This window comes from Zea mays, chromosome 7 (genome assembly GCF_902167145.1).
Source record: "Zea mays cultivar B73 chromosome 7, Zm-B73-REFERENCE-NAM-5.0, whole genome shotgun sequence".
Classification (NCBI taxonomy): domain Eukaryota; kingdom Viridiplantae; phylum Streptophyta; class Magnoliopsida; order Poales; family Poaceae; genus Zea; species Zea mays.
In genome coordinates, this window is record NC_050102.1 from 1,033,323 (window position 1) to 1,042,157 (window position 8,835).

Here is an 8,835-nt window from a genome sequence, read left to right on the forward strand (position 1 = left end):
CCGAGGCAAGGCGTAGCAACTAAATATCTAAGGATTCGCTTCACTGCCACTAAGTGACACTCCTTAGGATCAGATTGAAATCTAGCACACATGCATACGCTAAGCATAATATCCGGTCTACTAGCACATAAGTAAAGTAATGACCCTATCATTGACCGGTATGCTTTTTGATCAACGGACTTACCTCCTTTGTTGAGGTCGGTGTGTCCGTCGGTTCCCATCGGCGTCTTTGCGGGCTTGGCGTCCTTCATCCCAAACCGCTTCAGCAGATCTTGCGTGTACTTCGTTTGGGAGATGAAGGTGTCGTCCTTGAGTTGCTTCACTTGGAACCCAAGGAAGTAGTTCAACTCGCCCATCATTGACATCTCGAATTTCTGCGTCATCACCCTGCTAAACTCTTCACAAGACTTTTTATTAGTAGAACCAAATATTATGTCATCGACATAAATTTGGCACACAAATAAATCACCATCACAAGTCTTAGTGAAAAGAGTTGGATCGGCTTTCCCAACCTTGAAAGCATTAGCAATTAAGAAATCTCTAAGGCATTCATACCATGCTCTTGGGGCTTGCTTAAGTCCATAGAGCGCCTTAGAGAGCTTACACACGTGGTCGGGGTACCGTTCATCCTCGAAGCCAGGGGGTTGCTCCACGTACACCTCCTCCTTTATTGGCCCATTAAGGAACGCGCTCTTCACATCCATTTGGAACAACCTGAAAGAATGGTGAGCGGCATATGCTAGCAAGATACGAATTGATTCTAGCCTAGCCACAGGAGCAAAAGTCTCCTCAAAGTCCAAACCTGCGACTTGGGCATAACCTTTTGCCACAAGTCGAGCCTTGTTCCTTGTCACCACCCCGTGCTCGTCCTGTTTGTTGCGGAACACCCACTTGGTTCCCACAACATTTTGCTTGGGACGAGGCACCAGTGTCCAAACTTCATTGCGCTTGAAGTTGTTTAACTCCTCTTGCATGGCCAACACCCAGTCCGGATCTAGCAAGGCCTCTTCTACCCTGAAAGGCTCAATAGAAGAGACAAAGGAGTAATGCTCACAAAAATTAACTAATCGAGATCGAGTAGTTACTCCCTTGCTGATGTCACCCAGAATCTGGTCGACGGGATGATCCCTTTGAATCATCGCTCGAACTTGGGTTGGAGGTGCCGGTTGCGCTTCTTCCTCCATCACATGATCATCTTGTGCTCCCCCTTGATCACACGCCTCCTGTTGATGAACCTGTTCATCATCTTGAGTTGGGGGATGCACCATAGTTGAGGAAGAAGGTTGATCTTGCTCATCTTGTTCCTGTGGTCGCACATCACCAATCGCCATGGTTCGTATAGCGGCCGTCGGAATATCTTCTTCATCTATATCATCAAGATCAACAACTTGCTCTCTTGGAGAGCCATTAGTCTCATCAAATACAACGTCGCTAGAGACTTCAACCAAACCCGATGATTTGTTGAAGACTCTATACGCCTTTGTATTTGAGTCATAACCTAACAAAAACCCTTCTACAGCTTTGGGAGCAAACTTAGAATTTCTACCCTTCTTCACTAGAATGTAGCACTTGCTCCCAAATACACGAAAATAAGATACATTGGGTTTGTTACCGGTTAGAAGTTCGTACGACGTCTTCTTGAGGAGTCGGTGAAGGTAGACCCTGTTGATGGCGTGGCAAGCCGTGTTCACGGCCTCCGACCAAAAACGCTCGGGAGTCTTGAATTCTCCAAGCATCGTCCTCGCCATGTCGATTAGCGTCCTGTTCTTCCTCTCTACCACACCATTTTGCTGTGGTGTGTAGGGAGCGGAGAACTCATGCTTGATCCCTTCCTCCTCAAGAAACTCCTCCACTTGAAGGTTCTTGAACTCGGACCCATTGTCGCTTCTTATCTTCTTCACTTTGAGCTCAAACTCATTTTGAGCTCTCCTGAGGAAGCGCTTGAGGGTCCCTTGGGTTTCAGACTTATCCTGCAAAAAGAACACCCAAGTGAAGCGGGAAAAATCATCAACAATAACCAGACCATACTTACTTCCTCCTATACTCAGATAGGCGACGGGTCCGAAGAGGTCCATATGCAGCAGCTCCAAGGGTCTTGAAGTGGTCATCACGTTCTTGCTGTGATGTGCTCCTCCTACTTGTTTACCTGCCTGACAAGCTGCACAAGGTCTATCTTTTTCGAATTTTACATTAGTCAATCCTATCACGTGTTCTCCCTTTAGAAGCTTGTGAAGGTTCTTCATCCCCACATGTGCCAAGCGGCGATGCCACAGCCAACCCATGCAAGTCTTAGCTATTAAGCATGCATCTAGACCGGCCTCTTCTTTTGCAAAATCAACTAAGTAAAGCTTGCCGTCTAATGCACCCTTAAAAGCTAGTGAACCATCATTTCTTCTAAAGACAGACACATCTACATTAGTAAATAGACAGTTATACCCCATGTTGCATAATTGACTAACAGATAGTAAATTGTAACCAAGAGACTCTACTAAAAACACATTGGAAATAGAATGCTCATTGGAAATTGCAATTTTTCCTAACCCTTTTACCTTGCCTTGATTCCCATCACCGAATATGATTGAATCTTGGGAATCTTTATTTTTGACGTAGGAGGTGAACATTTTCTTCTCCCCCGTCATATGGTTTGTGCACCCGCTGTCTATAATCCAGCTTGAACCCCCGGATGCATAAACCTGCAAGACAAATTTAGGCTTGGGTTTTAGGTACCCAACTCATGTTGGGTCCTACAAGGTTAGCACAAATGTCCTTAGGAACCCAAATGCAAGTTTTATCACCTTTGCATTTAGCCCCTAACTTCCTAGCAATTACCTTTCTATTCTTTCTACAAATTGCAAAGGAAGCATTCAAAGCATGATATATTGTAGAAAATTCATTTACTACTTTCCTAGGAGCATGACTAACATCCTTTCTAGGCATGTGATGAATAGCATTTCTCCTACTAACATTTTTATCATGCACATAAGAAGAGCTAGAAGCAATCATGTGATGAGAATCAAAATCATCATAAGCATTATAACTCCTATAAGCACTTCTAGGTTGTCTTCTATCATGATACAAAAAAGCATGGTTCTTTTTAGTGCTAGTAGCCATAGGGGCCTTCCCTTTCTCCTTAGCGGGAATGGGAGCCTTATGGCTTGTTAAGTTCTTGACTTCCCTCTTGAAGCCAAGCCCATCCTTAATTGAGGGGTGTCTACCAACCGTGTAGGCATCCCTTGCAAATTTTATTTTATCAACTTCACTCTTGCTAGTCTTAAGTTGAGCATTAAGACTAGCCACTTCATCATTTAGTTTTGAAATTGAAACTAAGTGTTCACTACAAGCATTAACATCAAAATCCTTACACCTAGTGCAAATTTCAACATGTTCTACACAAGAATTAGATTTACTAGCTACTTTAGCATTTAAATCATCATTAATGCTTCTTAAGCTAGAAATAGAATCATGACATGATGACAACTCACAAGAAAGCATTTCATTTCTCTTAATTTCTAAAGCAAGAGATGTTTGTGCTTCTACAAATTTATCATGTTCTTCATATAAAAGGTCCTCTTGCTTTTCTAATAGCCTATTCTTTTCATTCAAGGCATCAATCAACTCATTTATCTTATCTATCTTAGATCTATCTAAGCCCTTGAATAAGCATGAATAGTCTATGTCATCATCATCACTAGAAGAAGCATAAGTAGAGTTTCGAGTACTTACTTTCTTCTCCTTAGCCATGAGGCATGTGTGATGCTCGTTGGGGAAGAGAGATGACTTGTTGAAGGCGGTGGCGGCAAGTCCTTCGTTGTCGGAGTCGGATGAGGAGCAATCCGAATCCCACTCCTTTCCAATATGTGCTTCGCCCTTTGCCTTCTTGTAATGCTTCTTCTTCTCCCTTTTGTTCCCCTTTTCCTGGTCACTATCATTATCGGGGCAGTTAGCGATAAAATGACCAATCTTACCGCACTTGAAGCATGAGCGCTTCCCCTTTGTCTTGTTCTTGCTTGGCTGCCCCTTTTGACCTTTTAGTACCGTCTTGAAGCGTTTAATGATGAGAGCCATCTCTTCATCATTAAGTCCGGCCGCCTCAATTTGTGCCACCTTGCTAGGTAGCGCCTCCTTGCTTCGTGTTGCTTTGAGAGCGAAAGGTTGCGGCTCGTTGATCGGTCCATTCAAGGCGTCGTCCACATACCTTGCCTCCTTGATCATCATTCGCCCGCTGACGAATTTACCTAAGATTTCTTCGGGCGACATTTTGGTGTACCTGGGATTCTCACGAATATTATTCACCAAATGAGGATCAAGAATGGTAAAGGACCTTAGCATTAGTCGGACGACGTCGTGATCCGTCCATCGCGTGCTCCCGTAGCTCCTTATCTTGTTGACAAGGGTCTTGAGCCGATTGTATGTTTGGGTTGGCTCCTCCCCCCTTATCATAGCAAACCGTCCAAGCTCACCCTCCACCAACTCCATTTTGGTGAGCAAAGTAGCGTCATTTCCCTCATGAGAGATCTTGAGGGTATCCCAGATTTGCTTGGCGTTATCCAAGCCACTCACTTTGTTATATTCATCCCTGCACAATGAAGCTAGAAGAACAGTAGTAGCTTGTGCATTCTTATGGATTTGCTCATTAATGAATATAGGACTATCCGAACTATTAAAGTGCATTCCACTATCTACAATCTCCCATATACTAGGATGGAGAGAGAATAGGTGACTACGCATTTTGTGGCTCCAAAATCCGTAGTCCTCCCCATCAAAGTGTGGGGGCTTGCCGAGTGGAATGGAAAGCAAATGTGAATTTGAACTTTGCGGAATACGAGAGTAATCAAAGGAAAAGTTAGAATTAACCGGTTTCCTTTGCTCATAGTCGTTGTCGTCGTTGTCCTTTTGGGAAGAAGATGTAACACCCGGTTTTAAGGAACAAAGCCGGGTGCATCTCATACATGCGCCAAGAAGACAACATATATAATAACAGAGTGTATAGAGATAAATGTCATAAAACATCAGAGTAATTATTACATAGCGGAAGACTTATTACAAAATAAAATAATAAAGATAAAGCGAACTAAGGATCGTCGGCGCCAATGTCGACTGAGAAACGCCACCTAGATCAGATCGAACTCCTCAGTGTTAGGCGGCTCCTCTTCGACCACCTGCTCTTCTCCTGTGGGGGGGGGGTGTGAGACAGCAAGAGTGAGCTCACATACGTTCATAGCTCAACAAGTCGTGGGGAATAATGTGGCATGAACTCACCAAAGGTGGGAGTTCATGTAGTGTAAGGCTAATCAATGGAATAAAGGCTGAGGCTGAGCATTGCTTTTATAAGTTGGTCAAAATTTTATTAGCAATTACTAAGTACAAGTAAATACCAACCCTTAGAAATAATAAATAAAAGTAATAATAAAATAATCCCAGATGCAATGAAATGACAGATTGAGTTTAAGTTCCATAATTTAATCATGTGAGTGTCCGAGCCGCTCATGACCGTGAGCACGGCTAGTATACTAGTTTTACACTCTGCAGAGGTTGCGCATCTTTACCCACAAGTCGTGTATCCCATGTCGCCTGGGTTTGCAAGGCCCTTAGACACTACCGAGGTGAATGGCTAGGGATCCACTATGAGGCCTTTACAAAGTTCCACTAGCTTCCGAAAACCCGCTACAGTTTATAGGAAGATCCAGTACAGGGTTCCTGGCTGACAGCCATCGCAGCAAAATCAACCAGGGACCTCCCCGCACTGACCTCTCCCCTACTGCCCTTGCCCCTTTCGGGTAAGGTAGTCTTCCACTAGCTTTCCTAATTAGTCAGCCAAGGGCGTCCCATTAAACCCTTGTGGTAGCACTGTTTTCCCGGGTGGTTCTCCATGTTCCCATTAACATAATGATCTTATCATGAACATAAAATAATGAACAGATAATAGAAAGTGTAGTCATGAGTCATAAATATCTTTATACCCAAATCCACATAAAGCAATAGCATGTACTACCCAAAAATTTAGTAGTAAAACCAGTGGTGAAACAAGGTATAAAGATAGTCAAAATCTAGGGTATCCTATTGGGTCCCATCAAAATTAACCTATGCAGATCATTATGAATAATAAGAACATGAATAGGTAAAAGAAGTGATCAAGGGCACAACTTGCCTTCAATGAGCTCCTGCTCAGCTACTTCTACTTGTTGAACCTCAGTTTCCACAGTGGCTTGCTCGTCTACTCGCATCAACACAATACATACATGCACAGGATATAGGGAAAATTAACATTACACCAAGCATGTAAACAAAATACACAGAAATAATCTACATATTAAAATAAAAACCTAGGAACAGGAATCATAATTTTTGGAGTTATAGAATTTAAGTTATGAATTTTCAAATGTTTTATGTGCTTTAAGTAGGATTAAGTGATAAACAAATTTCTTACTGTTTTCATGACATAACGGAGGCTCTAGGTGATAGAGGATAAAATTACAAAATTTCAGGAAGTGGAATGGCTCAATTTGGAGCTAGTATGAATTTTCTATGAATTTATGAAGTTCTAGCAATTATTTTTCTATTAAAAATCTATTTAATAATCATTTTCTCTGGTTTTACTATGTTCTGGACTGGGCGCACTATTTCCAGAGAACTCAGGGGGCTCGGGGTAAATCTACAGAGACACAGAGAACAGTCCACAACGGACGGCGGGTTCTATTTCCAAAAGGTCCAGGGTCTCTTATGCAATTGTGGCACGGTGAAGGGTATCGCAGAACATGGGCCGTTCGATTCACATTCAAGGGCTCAGATTAGATTTAATATATACCGAACCGGTACGCGCCCAGAGCCGTCCGATCGGATATCAAGTGCCCAGATGAATTCCCCCCCTTACTGAACCGCTATGCGCTCAGATCCGTACGATCTACATCCGATGGCTCAGAGTATAATGTGACGTGATCTAATCTAACGCGTGAGATCACGATCTAACGGTCCAAGATTCATGGCACTAGGGCTTTGGCTTCATCTAATCCGAGCCGTCGCCCACAGATCCGACGGTGAAAAGGACTCTGCCCCAACCCCGACGGGAGAGTGCGGCGGCGCCCCAGCCCGCGGCGGACGCCATGGCCACAACGCCCCAAAGCTCAACCCCGAGCGCAAAACTCAGATCCGAATCGCTCTGCATGATGCCCTAAACATGGTAAATTCAATGGACGAGTACGTACCCCACAATGCGCCGCAGAGAGGTCCGGCCACGGTGAGTGGTGGATTCCCAACTCCGGCGAGAGATTCCCGTGGCCGCCAATCACCCTTCTCCGATTGCGCCCTCGCAAAGCTTCCGCGTGGTCAGCACGAGCCTCGGTTGGCCAAACTAGAGCCTAATTTGCTTTGCTCGCGGCTGTCTGCGACGGCGGCTGTGAGGTCACCCAACGGCGTGCGGCGGTGGTGTTTTATACCCTGGAGAGAGTCCAAATAGGAGAAGAGAGAGTCGCCAGGGACCCCGAGAAGCCCGCACGGAGACCCGCACGATCTGGCCGGGACGCGGTGTTTGTTTCAATGAACTCCGAGATCGGCGGCGACCACGGTCCACGGCTGAGTCTTGCGCCCGCAACAGAGGGAGAAGGTGGTTCTGACGTGCGGGGGCCACAAGCCAGTGAGAAGCCGAGCGCGCGCTGAAGACTTACATGCGGGCCCCGGCTGGCAGTCACGGAAAGCGTGCGCGCGTGAGGGAGTCCGGCCAGATGGGCCGCGCGGGTCAATTCCCCGGTGGGCCGAAATGGTGCTAGCCGGCCCAGGTAGGTTCCCTTTACCCTTTTCTTTTATTTTTTTTTCTATTTTCTTTTCTTGTTTTCAAATTCAATTTGAATTTCGAACTCGAATTCAAACTTGTGTCAAGTTTATTCTTAATTTATAATTTTACTTTAAAAGTATTAAATTTTGGAAATATATATTAATTTTCTTTACATTTATATTCTTTCCTCTTCCCATTTTCATTTCCAAACCCTAATTACCATTTGGGTTTCAATTTCATTTATCTCTTGTTATGCCTTGATTAGTAGTGTTGAGATGGTTGTTAATATTTAAATGCATAGCAAACAAAACTCCAACGAGATGCACTTCTTTTATTTTAGTGTCTTTGGTTTGATTTAATCACTCTTCAATTTATGTATGCTCTGTTCATGATGCAAATAAGGCACATAAGATGAGGGAATCTCCATATAATGCTTTTATATCATTTTGAGTATTACAAATCCTACCCCCTTAAAAATAATCTCGTCCTCGAGATTTAAGAGGAACTAGGGAAAAGGTGGGGAAAATCTATACGAAGCTCTTCTTCTCTTTCCCAAGTTGCTTCATCTTCACCGTGGTGACTCCATTGAACTTTGCACATCTTTATCACCTTATTTCTCGTAACCCGAGTCAAAGTATCCAAAATCTTGATGGGGTACTCAGCATAAGTCAAGTCCTCTTGAACACTAAGGTCTTCCATTGGTAACTGTTCTTCAGGCACCCTGAGACATTTCTTCAGCTGAGATACATGAAAGACATCGTGAACATCCGCGAGATGATCCGGTAACTCCAATTGGTATGCAACCTCTCCCACTCGCTTTAAGATTAAGAAAGGTCCAATAAAGCGAGGGGACAACTTTCCTTTGACTTTAAATCTCCTCATACCCCGAAGTGGCGACACCTTCAAATAGACCTGATCACCCTCCTTAAACTCCAGTAGCCTTCTCCTATTATCAGCGTAGCTCTTTTGCCTGGATTGTGCAATCCTCAAATTTTCTCTTATCATTCGAACTTGTTCTTCTGCCTCTTGAATAAGTTCAGGCCCAAAGAACTGTCTTTCACCAGTTT